Source organism: Teleopsis dalmanni, chromosome X (genome assembly GCF_002237135.1).
Source record: "Teleopsis dalmanni isolate 2A chromosome X, ASM223713v2, whole genome shotgun sequence".
In the NCBI taxonomy this organism is placed as follows: Eukaryota; Metazoa; Arthropoda; class Insecta; order Diptera; family Diopsidae; genus Teleopsis; species Teleopsis dalmanni.
The window spans coordinates 8,742,773-8,763,243 of NC_051848.1; the positions used below are offsets into that span (position 1 = coordinate 8,742,773).

The 20,471-nt window shown below is 29.4% G+C and overlaps 1 non-coding gene across 1 annotated transcript; it reads left to right on the top strand.

The window, feature by feature from the left end:
* The first annotated feature begins 731 nt into the window (after positions 1–731).
* Positions 732–1,023, top strand: Trnak-cuu. The gene is made up of 2 exons: positions 732–768; positions 989–1,023. It is a non-coding gene; the product is annotated as a tRNA-Lys (tRNA).
* The last annotated feature ends 19,448 nt before the right edge of the window (positions 1,024–20,471 follow it).

Consider the following 20,471-nt stretch of genomic DNA (forward strand, 5'->3'; position numbering starts at 1 on the left):
AGTAAACAATTTTAACCTTAAAGGAGTTGATTTATTGATAATAATCTCATTTATATAAAATATTATTGTATGTTAAATCATCCTCATTAGTGGTTATAATGACCAAAACCGCCTCGTTGATACAGTGTGAATGTGCTATGAAATGTGTTACATGTGTTAGTTTTAATTGAAGTAAAAATCTTTTATATATATATTTTATCCTATTTTAAGTATAAGTAAAACTTCTTTTTCATCATTCGCTATGTTCTCTTGTATTACAAGATCTCTGTGATCTTTTTTATTGTAGTATATAGTAAAAAATTCTGTTTTTATGAAATAAAAATAGCAAAAATATATGCTATATATAATATTTTAAATATTTTTGTGTGAAAGATGTTTTATCACAACTGTGATATCTACATAATGTAGGTACACAAAATTTCTCGCACATTGCAAAGTGGTGTCAAAATTTTAATGCAATACACAAAGTAATTTTTATTTATTATTTCTAAAGAAGATAATAATAATAATACAAAAATTATAAAAAATTTTTGATAGGAGAGAAGAAGGATAACATATTTATTAAAATTCGTGAACTTATGAAACTTAATTATTCGAAAATGTTCGATATGCGTGTACATATTTTTGTAGTGTAGAAATTGCATATTGCTTATAATTCTCATGTGCATTTTCGTGAAAATATTTGTGACATGTGTAACTTAAGTCAACTTTTAGCTATACCTGAACTCACAGCCTCGGTAGCTCAATTGGTAGAGCAGTAGACACTTATGTTCGAAATTTGTGTCTGATGAAGATGTTGTGATGTTTGTTTGGAGCCCCCCCCTGTCCCTGATGGAACTGAAATACTAATGATGATGATGATACTCAAAATCTCCACCCAATAGCTATAAGTATAGGATAAGCAATTTGTAAATAAATATAGGATTTATAGAATTTCTGCAATTAGTAAGTAAGCAAATATTGAAAATCTTGAGTGAAGAACGGTGTGATCTAAAGACGCCGGTTCAAATCCGGCCTGAGGCAAATTTTTTTTAATTTTTTTTTTTTGTTCTATTTATTTATATTTTATTATTTATAAATATTAATTTTAAAGTAGAAGACAATTTTCTTATTAGAAACATTTGTACTAAATATGGGTAGAGACTGTTTATATCCGCAGCAATTACGTTATTTGTGATTGCTTTTTACATTAAATTTATATTATTCATTTTTTATATATTGTTTGTTTTTTAGATAAATAAAAGCACAAAAAAAGCAAAATGATGGATAAATGACAAATACTAAGTGTTTCACATACACGTCTCTGAACATCAGAAGCTGACTCCCTTCGACCTTGTTATGAAATAATTCATGTGGCTAGCATTTACTAAATTGACCGATATGCAGGACTTTTAACACGACTTTATCTATCCAAAAAATAGAGAAATCTGTGAAAAGTAAATAGTACAGTTGAATATGAATCGGTTTGACATGCAACACATGAGCAAGATCTTAAAGAAAAACATTGCCTTCAAAGTCAATTTGGAGAACTAATTTCTATGTATTTCAGTTAATCTACTGATTAACTAAATATATTACGCTTACAATTTTTTTTTTATTATAAAATTCTTAGTTTAATAAAATCATAATCCAACTAAGAGAGATTAAAAGGAAATACATATAAATAGTTGCATATAGTGAATATGGAAGGACACATGAGACATGAAATGCTAATTATATGAATTACTTTCGAACACAGGTAATTAAAGTTTATAAAAAAAAAAAAAAAATAATTTATTTTTAAAATATAATATTAGTAATTTTTTCATTCCAGTTATGATGCGAGTTTTCGAAGTACTGTGGGCATTCTTTACTCATAGGAAAGAAATGTGTTTGAGGTGGAATGACGTGGGGTTACTGGAAGCAGTGATGATCGAAAAAAATTTTTTTTTTGCGATTTTTGTAGTAGATGGGGTGTGATTTTTTTCTACTATATTTTAAAATTTTATTCGACAACAGTCATTTGTTTATTTGTCTATTATTTAATAACAGTTCTCATACTTTGTTTTGACCATAAGTCATCAGCAAATATAAATTATTAAGATACTTTGGGATTCGTAATGAGAGTAAAGCTTAATATACCATTTTTAATATACTCATATTTTGGTAATTAATTGATAATCTTTTTTAATAAATCTACTTTAAAGATGTTTAAAGAGTAGTAATATTGTATGCGTGTTTATGTATGTATTTATATAAATATTTACCATTAAGTTTGTTCGACTTGTGCTTTTATATTGCAACTGCCCACGCTTACTTCGTTAAATTTAAGCTGATTGCCGTGCTATATAAACAAGATGAGGTTTAGAAGAGATTGTACCTTTTCAGTCAAGACAGCAAAACTTTTCGGCATCAATTAATAAATTCCTGAAAACGTCAAATTAAAGTCAAAACAATTTCAAAAGTTTTGCATTAATTTAAGGCGCCAAAAAATAACTCAAAAGTTAAATTAAATAAAATTTTATAATAAAAAAAACAAAAATTAAAAGCACAAATAAGCACGATTCATGTAAAATTTCAAAATTTGTAAAAAAGGATTTTTAGTTTTCCTTACTTGAAAACTTGGCAAGGAAGTATCCGTACTTAAAAACAAATAAAATGTCTAATCAATAGATAATAAAAATTTTTGAGGTGGAGAAGTTGAAGTTGAAAGATGGGACAGAAGTAGGGAAAACTTTTCATTTTGATATTAAGAATCTAAAATCCTGTTTCCTTTCAAGCTGAACTCATTCACTACATTCGTATTTTATTTGAAAAAATATTAGATAGAAGACTAGAAGGAAGGCATGACTATATGTCATGCCAATAGAAGGCTAAAAGGCTGAAAAAAATATTAAACAAACGAGGGTTATTTGATAAAAATAAATCGAAAAATCAAAATGTTAATTTTTGATGCAAAGTACTATGTACTTTCACAAGAAATACTGGCTTTCGCAAGTTTCTTATAAAACTTTGGCTGAAATTTGTCAGCAACACGTCAAAGTCTCTGTTATTAGCTGTGCCATTTTAAAATAATTATATATTAAAAATATTTTTTTTTTTAATTTAATTAGTTTATAAAGTTAATTGGGTCAGTTTTTTCAAAAAAAACTTTATTCTTTTAATAAAGTAATTATCAATGTGTTTGTAAACATATATATTGGTGCAAATCTATTTATGGTATATTCTTTATATTATTTTAATTTATATTATGGAATATTATATTAATATTCTTATTTTAAGAAAACGGATATTACATATTTACATATAATACATATTTTTATTAATATAATAAATTTTTGTAAAAATTTGTTAATTTTAATGACCAAAAAATTATTTTAATATTAATGTTTTTTTGTTGATTATCAGGTCGATTTTATTTTGACTAAAAACTATGTTAAACATCTTGGTTTTTCCTTATAATAAATTTAAATTAAATTTATTAACATTTAAATTATTTAATATTTCGGCCATCTTCTATAGTCATATTAGGAACTCTCTGTTTTTTTTAAATAAAATTAATTAATACCAAAATTAATTAATACCAAAATTAATTAATAAATATTGATTTTCAGTGAAGATAAAATATTCACATAAAGTGAACTATCCTTTATTCATATTTAGATAAAAATTTAGTATAATTATTTTGCAAGGTCTTGATGTCGAGTTGTTTATTAGCATCTGAGCAGCAAATATAGAGTATTTGTCTTGTATTTTGTCCTTTGGTTTTTCTAGGGTTTCAGCTTAATTTGAAGCAGAAGAGCTCAAAATCAAAAATTTTTCTCTTCATACAAATTAGTAAAAATGCATTTAATCATTATTTCATTGTATTTCGTGACGTCATATATGCAGATGTGCAATTATATTATAATACTAATTTCACAGAATTTACTATATTATTATTTTTATTAACCACATAATTTCTATTATAAATATTACAATATCTCCTAACATATTGCATTGCGCCCTTAAGATCTGTTGAGTCTCTTGCTTGGACTCGAAGTGATTGGCTAAGTCCTATCTCTTCAATAAATCATAGTATTTGTCTTCTTCTTTAAAGTCTTAGTTTATCATTAGATGTATGTTAGGTGTATCCACCTAACACCTCCTTTCGTTAATGATTTAGTATGGGTAAGCTTTCTAGCATGTGGTTCGTGGTTTCCTCCTCCTCCGCAATTTACACATATACTGAAACGGAACTTAAATAAAATCATGAATTATTTCTTAATTTCTATTCGCTTTGAAGTATTTAAACATTTCGCCCCAATTTTTCGTTTGAATTTATGTCTTTAAATTTTTTCATTCACAATGTTGCAGAAAAGTGCAATGGCCCCTGCAGAAAGGGCGTGCAAGCGTAAAATTTATGTGTGCATCATCGTGTGTGCGGAATTGAAAGGTGCAAATGTGCAAATGTGCAAATTCAAAGAATTAAGGGTGTTAAGTGTCAAAAAGAGGTTAAAACTCGCAATTGTGTATGTTAAACTTAAACTAGCAAGTTTTCACTTTTGTCATTTATTTTACACGTTCTTCTTTTTCAGCACTTTTAGCTTCTTTTTGCACTTTTGTTTTTGGCACCAATCTCTTCTTTTTTATTTTATTTATTCCAAGTTAAGAAAAGTTTCTCTATGGCATTTGTGTAAATGTGCTGAAGATAGATGAAAATCGTTTGGTTAAGGATTATTGAGGTCAAATGAGTCAGCAAAAGTTTAACTTCAGTTAAATGCCGCAATGAAAGGAATTTTTGGTGAGATTTAAATTATATGAAACAAAGAGTGACTGAGGCTGAGATCTAACAATTGCACATACCATACTTCTATACACTTTCCCACACTTTTATGTCTATATACACGTTCACAAAAAATCACATCGAAATTGAATAAGTAAATTATTTCTTTAAGATTGTAATTTAAAGTTAACAAATCTACTGAATTGGTTGAGCCCTGGAAGCCTTGGAATCTTCATGAGTGCATGTTTGTGTAGAGAATGGACTGACTTCATTGAAATCACTTCGCAACGACGTACACATGTGAAGTTTAATACAATGTATTTTTGTTGGTTAAGGTTATGCTATTTTAAGGGTGAAGTGCATATATGTCCTTTGGAATTTGTTTTTCTCAAATATTTTTGCTGTCATAAATTTTGTGCAACAACATGGAACTTGCATTTTTTATATAACGAAAGCGCGTGACCACATTTTTCATTTGCAATTTCTCCAATCGAGTTTGTTGCTGACATTATTTCAATATGTTGTCCACTCTACATATGCTCCATTCCATCATATCACGCCCCTGCCAGTATATAACCACGACGTTTCGACATGACTTGCAATGCATAAAACAGTCGCTTGGCATACGGTACGATGGGATCGGGGTGTATGTATTATATTCTATTTTAGAGGAATGTTTTCTTTTAGTTTTGTGTCCGAACGAGAGATGTATTGGCTTTTTTTTTTGTCGTGAAATCGCTCACTCAACTCGGTCCATGCTTGTTTTTTACACAGCAAAACTGGGTACTAAAAAGCCGAGCTTGTTAAATGTCATGTCATGTGGCCAATTGTTTTATGTTAACAAGTTGTGCAGCACTGACTCTGACAACTTTGTTTTTGTTGAATGTCAGGTTTAAGTGTGTATGGAAATGTTTGTTGTTCTTTTAAAAAATTGCTTTGTCTAAATTTGATTTTTAGTGGTCTGCGATAATTGAAATTGCGGTTGTTAAGCTATGCTTTTCACTGACTACTCACGTAGCCAAATGACATTTTCTAACCACTTTCGCAAAGTTAAAAGCTCAAAGAGGTTTCTCATGTCGAACAAAAACTATAATTAACAAGAATTTATGCCACAGGTTAAACAATTTGCCGTTCAATTGCATATTGTCTCTTTCAAAATTTTCTGTTTATGCTCCCATAATAATACAAACTCATAACTAGAAAAATATATAATACTTTGGTATACGACAAAACTCGAAAAAGGACAAAATAATAAACATTCATTGCACATTTCTTGATTCCAAAAATAACTGAAGTTGCATTCTATTTCACTCCCACAAATCGTTAATTTTAACTCTTTACGGTAAAATGCCATTTCCTGTCATATCTGCATTTTGTATATTAAGCAAAATGTTAAAATCACTTGTCTGTTTACTGATTCGGTCTTAGCAATGTGCCTTTATAGTGAGTCATCAACTATAATCATTAAATCATCATAATCGAAACTCTATATGCAGACTGTTACTATTTATCTACCTATTTGTATATAGATCTGTGATAAGATAGATTGTACGTAAGACAGATATAGAACCAAAGGTGGTTTAATGGTACACTGACGGTTTCAAAACTTTAGAATGAGTTGGTGCATTTGTCTTCATATCAACACAAGCATCGCGCTCAGGCAAGGTGTAACCAAAGTCTTACAAGTGAATATTGACGCCATTGATGTTTGAGGTAATATCGTTATTACCAAAGAGTTAAAAACCACCCATGTCTGCGTTTATAGACGTAGTTAAGCAGTAATCAAAGCATTAATCTCTATAATGTTCGCTTTGAGAATTTTTCGTACAGTTTATGAGATATTGCAGCAATGTGCAAGCAAAAACGTGGTGGTACTTTTCTTAATGGTAAATTTTCTTAATATAAAAAAAAACAAAGCGCGATATTTAAGGATAATAACAACGCTAAGTCTTATATCATCACTGCTTAGGTCGAATTTTAACTGCTTTAAGTATTTGTTTTTGTAAAAAAACTGTACTGCCTTTATGGTTAACTGTAAGAAGACCATAAGAAAAAGAAATATTTGTAAGCCTTAACGACTTTTAGATATATATCCACTTTATCCTGTGTTCTAGGTGTTACTAATTAAGGGCGAAGAATTTTCTTATATTTCGTTGATCTATTTATCAATCTGGTTTTCTATCTGTAGCAAAACCATTTCTTATCACTTAAATCTTTATTATTTCTTTAGGTAGTATGATAATTTTTCCTAGTAACAATATTATTTATGTACACTATACAGCTATTGCATGTATTGTATTTCTCAGGTATCTCCTCTATAGTTCATTTTAGGTAAGGAAGGCGCGTTCTGACAGTTATCAGCACTTCCACTCGGAGGCATATATTGCCAATTGTGATGCCCTTATTTTATGTTATCCAGAAATAGTATTTCAAATATTTGTTAAAATAGAATGAAGTGAATTTAATGAATATAATATGTAGAACCACGAAAATATACTAGAAATTTAAAAATAATAATAAAACTGACTGACATTCATTCTACACTAAATCATAGAAGAATATCATGAATATATGTAGTATGGATGAACATGATTTTTTTTCGATGCAGTATGTGCTAGTGTCATAAGAGATAGAGTTCATCCGCTTAAATCTAATAGACATCTGTGGAGATGTTAAGAAGTACTTTTAGCACTCAGAGTTTCAATTTCTTCACAATGTATAAATTTTCAAATAAAGTGATTATTCATTTGCGGTTTCTTGATGCTCATCATAAATGCATTACAGTCTACATGTAATGACATCACGTTCTTTTTAAAACAAAAATCATAACATCTGTCTATCAAAACTTTATTTTTTCAATATTGTTTTTTTTTTTTGCTACGAAGATTCTAAATAAACAAAAAATTTATCTCAAAATTTGTATATTTTTGCATTTTCATATCTGTTTATGTGATCTATTTAGGTTTATATTGAAGTCAAAAACAGATTTAAGAAGTATTGAGCAGTTCTTCGAAAAAAAGATTGAAAGATAAACAATTCGTGTGAGTATATAGTTATGTATAAGTAGACATATGTGAATGATATGAGTATTCACATATATATATGAATATCTATATATCTACACACATTTATACAACATATATTTATAATGCAGTTGAAGATGTAGTTCGAAGAAAATATAGTTTATAGACGTTAAAAAAGATTGTAAGACTGAATGTGTATACATTCAATTGACAAATTGCTAATATATCAATATTTTGTTTACATGTCATTTGTAGTTTATACATTAAGACTGAAAAGTTTTCGGAAATTCTCATTTAAAATTCGCGCGCTGTATATTTTTCGATATTTTAAGTTTATGTAGTTTGGCAGCACTGTCCTTAATTACTATGCCAAAAATGAGCTCGATCTGTCAGACAGTTCGTTTACGGCAGCTGTTGAAACCAGTTCACCTCAGTAGTGCGTTGCGAAATGTCTTCGACGGTCGTACGACCGTCCTGGAAGGCTTTGTACCACTCATAAACTTGAGTTTTCGATAAAACTGATTCCCCATAAGCCTTTTGTAGCATTCGCAACGATTCTGCACACGAAATTTCGTTCGAAACACAAAATTTGATGCAAACTCTTTGTTCAATATTTTTTTCCATTGTTTTTTTCGCAACGCCCTACTGAGGTGAACTGGTTTCAACAGCTGCCGTAAACGAACTGTCTGACAGATCGCGCTCATTTTTGGCATAGTAATTAAGGACAGTGCTGCCAAACTACATAAACTTAAAATATCGAAAAATATACAGCGCGCGAATTTTAAATGAGAATTTCCGAAAACTTTTCGGTCTTAATGTATAGCACTTAATAAAATAATATTATGTTCACAATAGCGTAGCCAAGATTATGTCAGGGGGACGAGAATACTATAAAATTTCTTTGTGTTCATTAAATTAGTTATAATAAGATTTAGTACCAGTTCAATTTCTATAGACATCCATATGTATATAAATATGAAATATATAAGATCATTATATAAATACACTCTGTTTAAAAACTAAACCTAATATGTTTCCACAGCAGATAAAACTACTTTTATTAATGAAATTAAGATTTGATCGTTTCCATTGGCATAAGCTGATTTAAGCATGTGAAATAAATTGTTTGTTTGACAAATATTTTATATTTTGGTAATTTTCTTTGTGAGAAATTTATTATTAAGCGTTGCTTTAAACATTTTTCGCCTTAAATCAGTTGATTTATTTATAATGAGGTCCCTTACATGAACGCGTTTTGTATAGTAAATTAACCTTATTAGCGGCTTTAATGAACATAACTGCGTTAAAGATACAGTGGAAAGAAATATGGTATAACTCTTCTATGATATCTTTCTTTCAATAGTTGAAAAATTTCTCCAGTCTTTATAAGATTTCTTTGTGAAAATTTCTAGTTAATATTGGTACTAAAATATGTCAAAATTATGTGTTTTCTTATTTCTAGATTATATATTGTACGATGTTCTGTATCCTTATCAACACCAAGCTTATTTTGAATAGACTACGTTATGTTCATAATATGCAGATATTAAGTATTGACGCAATTTTAGAAGAAATTTGAAAGAAATTAATTATTCTATTATATTTCATAAATTATTATAGTCTATTTTTTTATAGACTTAGGATTTTTATAATAGTAAAGATTTTATTAATTAAGATGAAATTTATTAAATAATTTCATTATACATTTTTTCAATTAGTATTTATTTAAAGAATGAGATAATCCCAAATCACATCACAATAAATTTATTTATAAATCAATTTGTGTTATCCTTCAGACGAATAGTGAAACTTATACTGTAAAATAAAAATATACTTTATTAGTTTTCTTCCACTTTTATAGATATCATATGAATCTTGTTCCAATTGCTACCCATACCTATCATTCCTCCACTTCTATCTTGTCTTATTATTGTATTTCATACATTTCTCGTTTTCGCCATGCTTTCCAAGTAATGGTGAAACTACTGGTCGCTCTATAGCAACAATTTACTCATATAACTTCAGAAGAAAAATACGTTCAAATTGGTTTATCTACGCCAAACCCCTGTAACTTGAAGCAGACTTTTTGCTCCAACTCCAATTTTTAATGCACTTTCAACAGCTAAGGTTTTTCCAGTTTAAAGTCTTAGAAAGGAAAGTTTTCCTTATTTTGATTTATGACAATATAAGGAGTTGTGCATTTTGTTGCTATTTTATCATATAATTTTAATCTAGTGCATTCATCTTAATTTATAAAAGGTGCAAATGCTCATCTTTTACGAGTTTAATGACTGCAATGTGAGCTGCAATTTACCAAACTTTTTTCATATACTATTTGCTTATAATAAAGTATAGCGCTGCAGTTAACTGCAGGTATTATAACTGCAACTATTTAAGCCCACAAAGGTCGGGGAACACACTTTTGGGTTAAAGGTAAAAGTGAAATGCAACTTCAGGAAAAGATACTTTTTCGTTGTTACTTGGCTGGCGGTTTGCTCCGTTGCTCGATTGCTGGGTTGCTGGGTTGGTGGGCTGCTCAGCTGCTGAGCTGCTGGGTTGTTTGACTTTTTGTGTGGTTGTGTACTTACTTGTGTATATTTTTGTAACTTCATAAATACATTATTACTTTTTATGTGAATTTATTTAGTTTTATACTCGTAAATGCTTACAAAGTACAATGTATAATATGCATATAAGAGTTCACTGGCAAAAGTAACCTCTGCCATAACAACTCACCGAAAACTGTAATAAATAAAAGCTAACAATGAATTCAAGTCATTAGGTGCTTCCAAGTCTCTAAGCTGCTTTGTAGCTGAAAGCTGTACGTGAACCAAAAGGATACAATTTTCTCCATTGGGGTCGCAAGTATACCAAATGCCGGTAATAGATACTTGCAAGTGGTAATCAAGCCTGTTACTTAATTCAACAATTAACGTGACTTACTAAATGCTTGCCTACCGGTGTAGGCTGCTAGGTAGGCTGCTCTGACGACGTTGTCTGTCCACTCGTTGCCAACTCACTTGCCCACTTCATGATGTTAACATTTTTTCTGAATTATTTGAAAATTAAATTATATTTATATTTTCATTTCAGAAATTAATTTCTTAATTAATAAAATCTCTGGAGTTTGCATAAACGCAGGAAAAGTGGTGCTAAAATTTATGTGAAAAACTTTTCGTTATTTTTGAGATACGTGTTTTTTTTTATTTTTTTTTGGTATTTTGTTTTTTTAATTCTCTGATTCTCTGTCTTTTGTGTCTTATTTAAGCAGTGAATTATACGCGTAGCAAAAACTTATTCAAGCATTAATAATACTTATAATTTGCTACAAAAGTTTCGCATGCTCAGTATTAATGACACTGGGTTGCTTAAAATTCTGTTGAAAATTCATTTTTGTATCTTTTTCCTTGGACAAAAAGCAAAAAACAACAACAAAAAACAACAAAAAACAACAAACAACAAATGAACAATAAACAAAAGACATTCACATTCTTAAGCATTTGCAGCCGAAATGCTGAAGGCACAATTTTAAAACAACAAACAAGTAAATAAAGTGAATAAATATTTGTAAACAAGAAATCTGAAACGAAAATATTTTGAAAGTCTTTGGAATTTATTTGGATTTTTATTTGTTAGTAACACAAACTAAATATTCAATTAAAATTTTAAAATTAAATTGTAATTGTGAATAAAATGGTCAAAGCACCCACCCACTGGTTCAGGCACATCAAACCATTTGAAATGGTACCAGGAACAATTAGTAATAATTTTGAAGACTAGAGACTAGCGGGACAATAGCAGTATTTTTATAACTAAAGAAGCATCTACACCAAAGCGAACGCTTGCGAACGAACGAACTTTTGCAGGTGCGATTACCTGCGAATATTCGCTCATTCGCAAGCGTTCGATTTGATGTGGATGCACGTTGATGTAACTAAAACCCCTAAACAGTTTAATATTTTTCATCATATTTTGAAATATAAACAAATAAAAATAGCTTCATATTTTAAGCTCTTTATAAACTCTATATGTGACGAAGATAAGACCAGGACACTCAATGAGTGTTTAATACTTTTTTTTTAATACTTTTTTTAATTTTAAAAAATTACATTTAAGAGATAATATAATGAAATAAAATTAATTTAATTGCATATTAATCCTTTTATCCAAAAAATTTTTTTGTTAAGTAAAAATCGCATCATTATTGGGGTAAAAACAGTGTTAAAGTTCAATATATGCTCTGTATATGAGTAACATTGCATAAACTCTTTTAGCTGTATTTTTTTAAAAACATTTAAAGCACCAATCGTTACTCTAAGCTAAAAATATTTCAGTTGATATTGTCCGTAGAGGAGTAAAGTTGACAAAAAAGTAATAAACAAAATTTTATAAAGAGGTTTTCAAAAAGTAGTTACTACAACAACAAAAATCATTTTTTATATTATTTTAATTAATTGAATTTTTGGCTGACCATACACTTGTTTCGAGTATTGTCAAATACCCATCATCAGTGGTCTTCAAATTATTTTTTGTATTTAATTATTCGTAAATAATTTTTTTAAGACTGCAAGTACCAGGAATCAAACTCGTGCCCTGCCAAATTTGACGCTTAGAGTTAGCGCTCATTTATTGTTTTTATTAGACTTATCTCTGGCACAGTGTTTGTGCACACCATTCATATATAAAATTAAAATAGTTCATTGCTCTAACAATTTACTTACTGCTGAAATAAACCAATATTGATCACTGACTGTATAATTATTCATCATAAAATAATAAATTAAGTTGCAAACACAACATTTATTAGTCTTAAATATCTTCTTTAATCCCTTTAAATCCAAAATATTCAATTATGCCATACAATTATAAAGCCGTAGACATTTAAATACCAACATCAAGTCGTTAAAATCATTTAGCAGTTCTAATTAAGTCATACTTAAGCAGTAATATTTTAGTGGCGCTGCACAGTTCGCTTAGACTCGCTTATTGTCCTTGAATGCTTACATCCTTATGTACTTTCCTGCCACTAAGATCTTATATCTTTATTAGTCAAGTTTCTTACACAAATACAAATGCAGAAACAAGTACAGAAACAAATACAGAAACAAATACAGAAACAAATAGAGAATCAAATGTAAATACGCAAAAATGAAACGGGGGAAGGAAGTCAAACAAGTAATAAATACGATTTATTTAATGGGAAATCCTTTTAAATTGTTCTACACACAGAAGCCAAATGGCGTCGTCCCTCGTGTGATGTAATAATAACGTTTATTGTGTTAATTTTGGATTTGGTTTTGGTTGTGTCCTTTTATGCTCTTGTCGAGCAGTTTTCATATCATTTTATTTTATTTTATTTCAATTCAATTTTTGTGTTTTTATTGTCCTTTGTGTAGAATTTAATTGCACACATGCTTGTTTAATAATTCAAACAACAGTTAAATGTTAATTATCTAATTAAAAGTGGTAACAAAACGCGATCTTTTGTCTTACTTCTTAAATAAAACTGGCCATAAAGCATGCTACAGAGCCAGCGCTAGCAGCAGCAGCAGCAGGAGTAGGAGTATAATACAGGAGAAGTAGAAGCAGGAGCAGGAGCAGGCGCCATGTTTTATTAAACGCTACTCTTCATTTCAATTTCAGTTTTTTTTTTTTTTGTCTCAACATGTTTTGTTAAATTTTTTCACTAGACTTCGTTTTGCTCATGGCAATTCACATAAGAAACGTACCATAAAATTATCAGAGAAAAGCGAAAGAAAAAAAATTTAGCCAAAGGACGACAAGGATTTTATGTGGGCTAAAAGGCAAATGAAATATGGCAACGCATTTGTGTTTTTACCTTTGCATATGTTGAATTGCACGAGTTTGTATGTATGCGTATATATGCGGTTGTATGCGTATGTATGCGTTTGTCTGACTGTGTGAAAGTGTGCCTTTGTGTAAATTTATTGTTTTTATGTTTGAGTTTTTGTGTTAATTTGGTGTTTTTATACATTCAGGCACACACACACATACGAACACACACACATATATATACATCTACATATGTATAACATATAACACTTCATATACACCTAAGGTGGCGTATTAAGGCGTGAGACGCATACAAATGAAGTTAATAAACGATAATTTAATACATTTAATTTTGCGGTTATAATTTGTTGAAGTCATGCAAAAATTATTTGTTTTCTCGCCGAAGATGTGTAATACGGCAAAGATACCCGTATGCGTATCCGTATCCGCATCCGTGTCCGTATATAAACAAATTTATTAATGCACAAAAAATATAAATTAATTTGTATGTAAATATGCAAGCGATTATGTCATTATGCGAATTATTATTAAATTTCTTACTAATGGTAGAGACTCTTACTGATGGTTAGGACTCTTTCTGGTTTTAGAAATAAGTATTACTTAAATGTTAGTTCCAAACTTTCGATGTAAAAATTTTTCGTAATTCTAAGAACCATAACCAGTAGTCAAGTTTCATGGTTTCAACGAAAACACTTGCTTAAATTCACTGCTAATAGCACGATTGCAGTATATAATGTATATATTTTTAAGATGCAAGTCAAAGTAGTATTCAGTGAGCAGCTAAAAACTGCCACCACTTACCAAAACCTCGACAAAGTAGATAAAGTGGTGTTGAATGGGCTGGATTTGGTATTAACTTATTTCGGACCACCGTGTTGTTGAGTCCTCATGGCAGGCATCCAGATTAAATTCTGTACCTTTATTCATATGTAACGGTTTTCGTATCCAACTAGGTCTATAGGTAAACTTATTTATACAAATCCACAGATAACACTTTAAGAATTTTAAAATGTAATGTTATATTTATCAATTATTTTAACTAATAATATTGGACACTATTGAATTTAATTACCCATTGCTGACGAGTTATTAGATTTCTCTTACTATTTGTATATTATTGAGCTTCATATGTGACATTTGTGCTTTCTCTTAATGTCGAATGTCGTGTCATTCCGTTATTCTGTCTACTTATTGACATGAGTGTAAGTTTAATTTTCAGACAGTTGTTATAAATATTTTGAATGTATTAATTATGTTTTACTCTCTCAAGAAAAAGAAAAAAATAATTTGTTATTTTGATTTAAAATGTTGCAAACAAAAAAATGCATTTTAAATTTGAATAGTTCAAATGAAAATGCAGTAAAACAGGGGAATAACTCGATTTTAGCAAGCGATGACCTTGTGTAAATCAAAATACTTCAACTGGAGCTTCACTTAATTTTCAATCATGCAGGGAATTATTCAACAAAAACTTATGCGATGCTTCAATGATGACTATCAATGATTGCATGGCATTCATGGTTACTGCATATTGACTATTCATCAAAAATGCATAATATGCAGAAAAAAATTCAATGTTAAAGGATTCACATTTGAAACTCATCGCAGTTTTAATTAATTCAGTTTTTAGTACGCAAAATAAAGAAAAACAAACATTGCCTCGACATTTCAAGGGAAGCAGAATGTTGCAGGCATGTAAGCAACAATCAATGCCTTAATCAATTGAAGCTTCAATGCCACTGAAGGATACCAAAATGAAACATGAAACAAAAATACTGAGTAAAAAATGTACGAAAAAACATCACATGATGAACTCAATAAAGAAATGCTGATTTAATAAGTGCAGAAGTACGTTTGTGTTTATTTGCCCTCCAATATAGAATAAAGTCTATTATAATAGCCGCAGAAAAAATTCAGCCACTCAATTGTTTTTGCTAGGCACATGATCCTGATTTATCCGTAGTAATTATTTTCAATAAAATGAATTCAAAAGAGTGGAGGTATAATATCAAGAAATAATTTTCACGTTAGTCTCTTTACCGATTTCCTGTCTTCTTAATACTTCTGTTAGTAACTGGTAATTGTAAGAGCCTGAGGAAATGTGACTAGTGTATGTTTTGGACCACAATCCTTGTAAGTTTTGATTTACGCCTTTTTTGTTGGAATATATCATAAATGAAGGAGAATCTACATATTCAGTTGTTCAGTTTTTTTAAAAGAAAATATTCATGATTATTGGATTTTGAGTATTTTTATACTTTACAGACGGTATTTGAGTATAAGTAAGTGATGGTGGGCTGTTACAAAAAGGATAGTGAGATGGCCACTCGATACGCAAAAGGTACTTACGTACAAGTTTTATATATCGAATATGCAATTGAATAAAAAATTAACATTGTTGACGAATGCATAATGGTGGGGAATATTACTTTTGGCCAAATAAACTTATGGCTAAAATAAACAAACTTTTGGTTAATTAATTAAGGATATTTAAGCTGAACCAAAGCATAATTGTTTCACTGTTTTCATTGTTTCTTTCAGTCATCTCTAATAAGTTTAGTTTGGTAATGCATTAGAAAAAGAATGCATATTATATTTTAATTTTAAGTTGTTTTTTTAGTGCTAGAATAAATAATAAACTGTTTAAAATAAAACAATAAGTTTTAATATTCGTTTTAATGTAATAACATTTTTTATTTATAAAAAAAATTTCAAAAAACTCCTTCGATAAGTTAAATTGGGTCTTTATATTTACTGAAAAGCTTATGGATACTTCTGTCGATCATTTCGATCGAAATGATTTCGATCATAGACAACCAGGACTAGGAGCAGTAACAAATCTTTTTTTGGTTTGGCATAGTTTGGTTTGGTGATAGTGAAGATTAAAACTTCTAGAAATGTTAAATGCTTACATCGATGGAATTGTATTTCCGCCTGAATATTAGAATCTTAGAATAGAATATTAAATATTAGAATGTACACAAAAAAACTTTGAGTAAAATATCATAGAAATGTTTTATCTTCTGAGAAAAACTAAAAATTTTTTATTCCAATTTTCAAGCACAGCAATGAAAACTTTTCTTTAGTTTCCTTAAGGAAAATAAAGTACGTTTGCCTGATAGTCTTGCGTACCTTGTAAGCATTTTAATATTTGCACATCAACACTGATTTTCACAAGGGTCAATGAACAATAGATAAATTCATATTTCGAATAATAGTGTAGTTAGAGGAATATCGTAGCAGTTTGGCTTTCTTTCATAGAATCAAAACCCGTGAAAATATTATAAATTCAAATAGAAATGAAAAGACAACAACAAAAATTTTAGTTAATTTTTTGAAATTTGACAACGCTGTTTCGAGTATTGCCAAGCACTCATCATTAGTGGTATTAGGAAATATTCAGTGTTGTATGGTCAGCCAAACTTCAATAAATTAACTAAAATTTTTGTTGTTGTCTTTTCATTTCTATTTGAATCCTTTTAACGTAACATATAAATAGTCTCTTTTCGTCATAAGACGAGTAACTGTCGGCAAAAAAATTAACATTAATGCATATATATATCCTTTTTTGCTTGAATTGATTTTAATGTTAAAAGTAATTTAAATTTCATTTACTTTTTTTTTTTTTGCACTGAAATTAAATTTAAATATTTTCTTTTATTTTTCTTCAACTTTCATGTGATTTTCTGTTCTGTTCAATCTTAGCCAAAAGATAATTGAATTTTAATTATTAAAATCAAATAAAAAAATGAAGAGAAAAAATCTTTTAAATGCAAGAAAATATTATAAATTTCTCATTTGGAGTCATGATATGAGAATTTATCTGAATTTTCATCAAAACTAAAAAACAAATTCAGGCGTGTCAGTGACCGTAGCAATGGCATTGGCAGTGGCCGTAAAGCTGACAGTTTGTTGGAGATTCAATAAGGAAACCAAGTGCGTCCTCAGACTCGCTTTAATGAAGTGCAACGCGTAGTCCTCGTAAAAAACAAAATCAACAAAGAACACCTAATTTGAATACAAAAACAGTGTGGGGAGTAGTCGGTGTGGACGGAAATAAGTGAAGTTACTGAATGCATTCCAAAAAGAAACAATTATGTCCTTTTAGATATTATTTACTTTTATATCAGCTAAATTGCTACAATTTTTCTGCGAAAGACAAGAAATGCAATTATGTGCAGTGAATAATGAATTTTTGCAATATAAATTTTTAATTAATATTTAAATTAAGAAGTCAATATTATAGGGAACTGAGATTCAGAGAGAAAATAAAAGTAACCATGAAGTAATCGCGTTGGAGACCTTTGGGTACATTAAGCGCATTTTCAGTAATAGTTGCACTTCAGTTTGATGGTGGTTTTTAAAATTAGATTTTAAGATTTTTTTGTTTAAATAATCGAGTTTAGGAGTTTTTTTCTTAATTACAATATATGTGATGTTAGTAGATAACTATCATCATTATCATTTAAAAAAACTTTTTTTTAATTACTTATGTATATTTTGTCGTTTACTTTAAGCTAAACTATATAAAAAAACTATATAAAAACACATTAGATTCGATTTAAAAATGGGTTGCGAATTTGTCACCACGTCACTGCTTCCTTTAAGGATTATTGTGACGTACTCACTTTAGTTCCATAGATGAGTAGCACTTAAAAACGCCATTATGTCTTTTGGAGAAATCTCGCCAAATTTCGTAATTAGTGGATATGCAGTTGATAAGTACCGAAGTCTGAGTCTGACGAGACTATCACAGTGACACAGTAAGTCCTAAGCAAAAAAAAACATTTTTTTGAAAAATTTTATTTTATGCTTCAATATAGTGCCCTTTTAGCTCGATAGACCGAGTCCAACGATATTTCAACATTTGGATATTTTTAAAATAATACCATTTAACAAGTTCATCTTAATATATCTCAGTTTTCCATTCCACTTCATCATTTGATGCAAATCTTTTTCCCTTCAACCATCTTTTCAAGTTTGCTAACAGATAATAGTCACTGGGAGTCAAATCTGAAAAATACGGTCATTTTGCTACGGTTCTACGATTTTCATTGACGTGTGAGCAAGTGCATTACCCTCCAAAAATAAAATTTTCTTCTTTGACAAAAATGATCATTTTTTCTTGATTTCCTCATTTAATCGAACCAATAATATGCAATAGTAGTCTGATGTTAGTGTTCTTTCTTTTACTAAATTGTCTACATAAATTATTTCGATTGGATCCCAAAATACGAAAATGCGGATGAAACTTTTCGAGCCCATTATTGAGTTCATGGTCACTTGGAACCACTATCCCGGGTTATACCCATTCTCTGGCATGTTGTTTATCATCAGGTGTAAAGTAATGGATCAATGTTTCAATTGTCACCACTCGACTCTACTCGCTCACAGTCAACTAGTCAATGGTTTTTTTAGTTGAGGTCTCTTTTGGACTGCTCGGACGCTCTTCATTAAAGACCGACCACTCGTACGACCACGTACGAGTTAACTTTACAATATTTTATGATTGTTATTATTGTTGTTAATAATAGCAATAATAAATAATTGTTGTTAAGGTTGCTGTAAACAGCAACCAATTCCAATTTGATAGCATCATTGTTCATTCCTTTTTTATTACTGAACAAGGTGCATTTTTTCAATTATTTGTAAAACAAAACTGTCCTTTAAAAACTGTCCTTTAAAACTTCTCAGATATACAAAATATAATTGAAATTGTGCTGTCTTTGCCTGGTAACTAGTCTGGTAACTATCAATCCACATAGTATTTTGGTTAGAATATTAATCTTCTGCAACTGGAACATCGCGTTCGAATATCTCGTTCGAACATATGAATAGTTGAAACAAAAGATAAATAAAAGGTAAATAAGTAAGTATCTGAAATAAAGTAACACTTCCTTCTGAAATGCAACTGAACTAAACTAAACTGAACTGAACTAAACAAGTACATACTTCAGTCAGATAATTACTTTTCTAATATAATTTTTTAATCATTAGAATTAAATAGTTTAATGAGAGATGTCCTCAGCAGTTCATCTTCACATTCAAGTATTATCTCAAAACTTTGTATATAAAACTTTGTACTATATATATGGTAATTCATCAAATAGTTAATGTCATTAAATTCGTCTATTCCAAACTCAGTTTAAGCTTCTTGAATATAGCAAAAATGAAATGCAACTAAATTTGAGATACGAAAAATACACAATAAAATTGTTAGAATTATTTTATATATACTTTATGCCGCAACCAAATTGCTCAGCGCTAAAGATATTTAAATTTTAAAATGTATCTTTTGCATTTCGCTAAAACTGTCAAGCATTTTCTTTTCTTGCCTGCCTGTATGTCCCTCTGTCTGTCTGTCTGTCTGTCCGTTTGTCTGTCTGTCTGTCTGTCTGTCTGTCTGTCTGTCTGTCTGCATGTCTGTATGTCTCCTACTCGAACTACTTTTATTTATGTTCATTTAGTTACTGTTGTTGTATTGTTATAAATGTTTCTTTATTTTTTAATATTTAAGGATGCCGTTTACGATTTAATGCAAATAAAAAAGGACCTGAAATGCATTGCATGAAAGCGCAGTAAATCGTTCTTCGTTTCATTTGAATTCAGTTACATTTATTTTCAGTGTTTTCTTATACATATTTATGTCCATTTTTTTTGTTTTTGTTTTTGTTTTTGTTTTTGTATTATAACAACAGCTATTTTAAATTTATGCACTGCATATTGCACAAAACACAGGAAAAATAAGAAATATCAACATTAATACCAGTAAATACTCAAATAGGAAACGCATTTCATGAAATCCGCGCCAAGATAAGAGCAGATTTGTTATTTTATTTTTCTTATTAAGATTTATTCGTAGACTTTAAATGAAAATTTATTTCAAATAT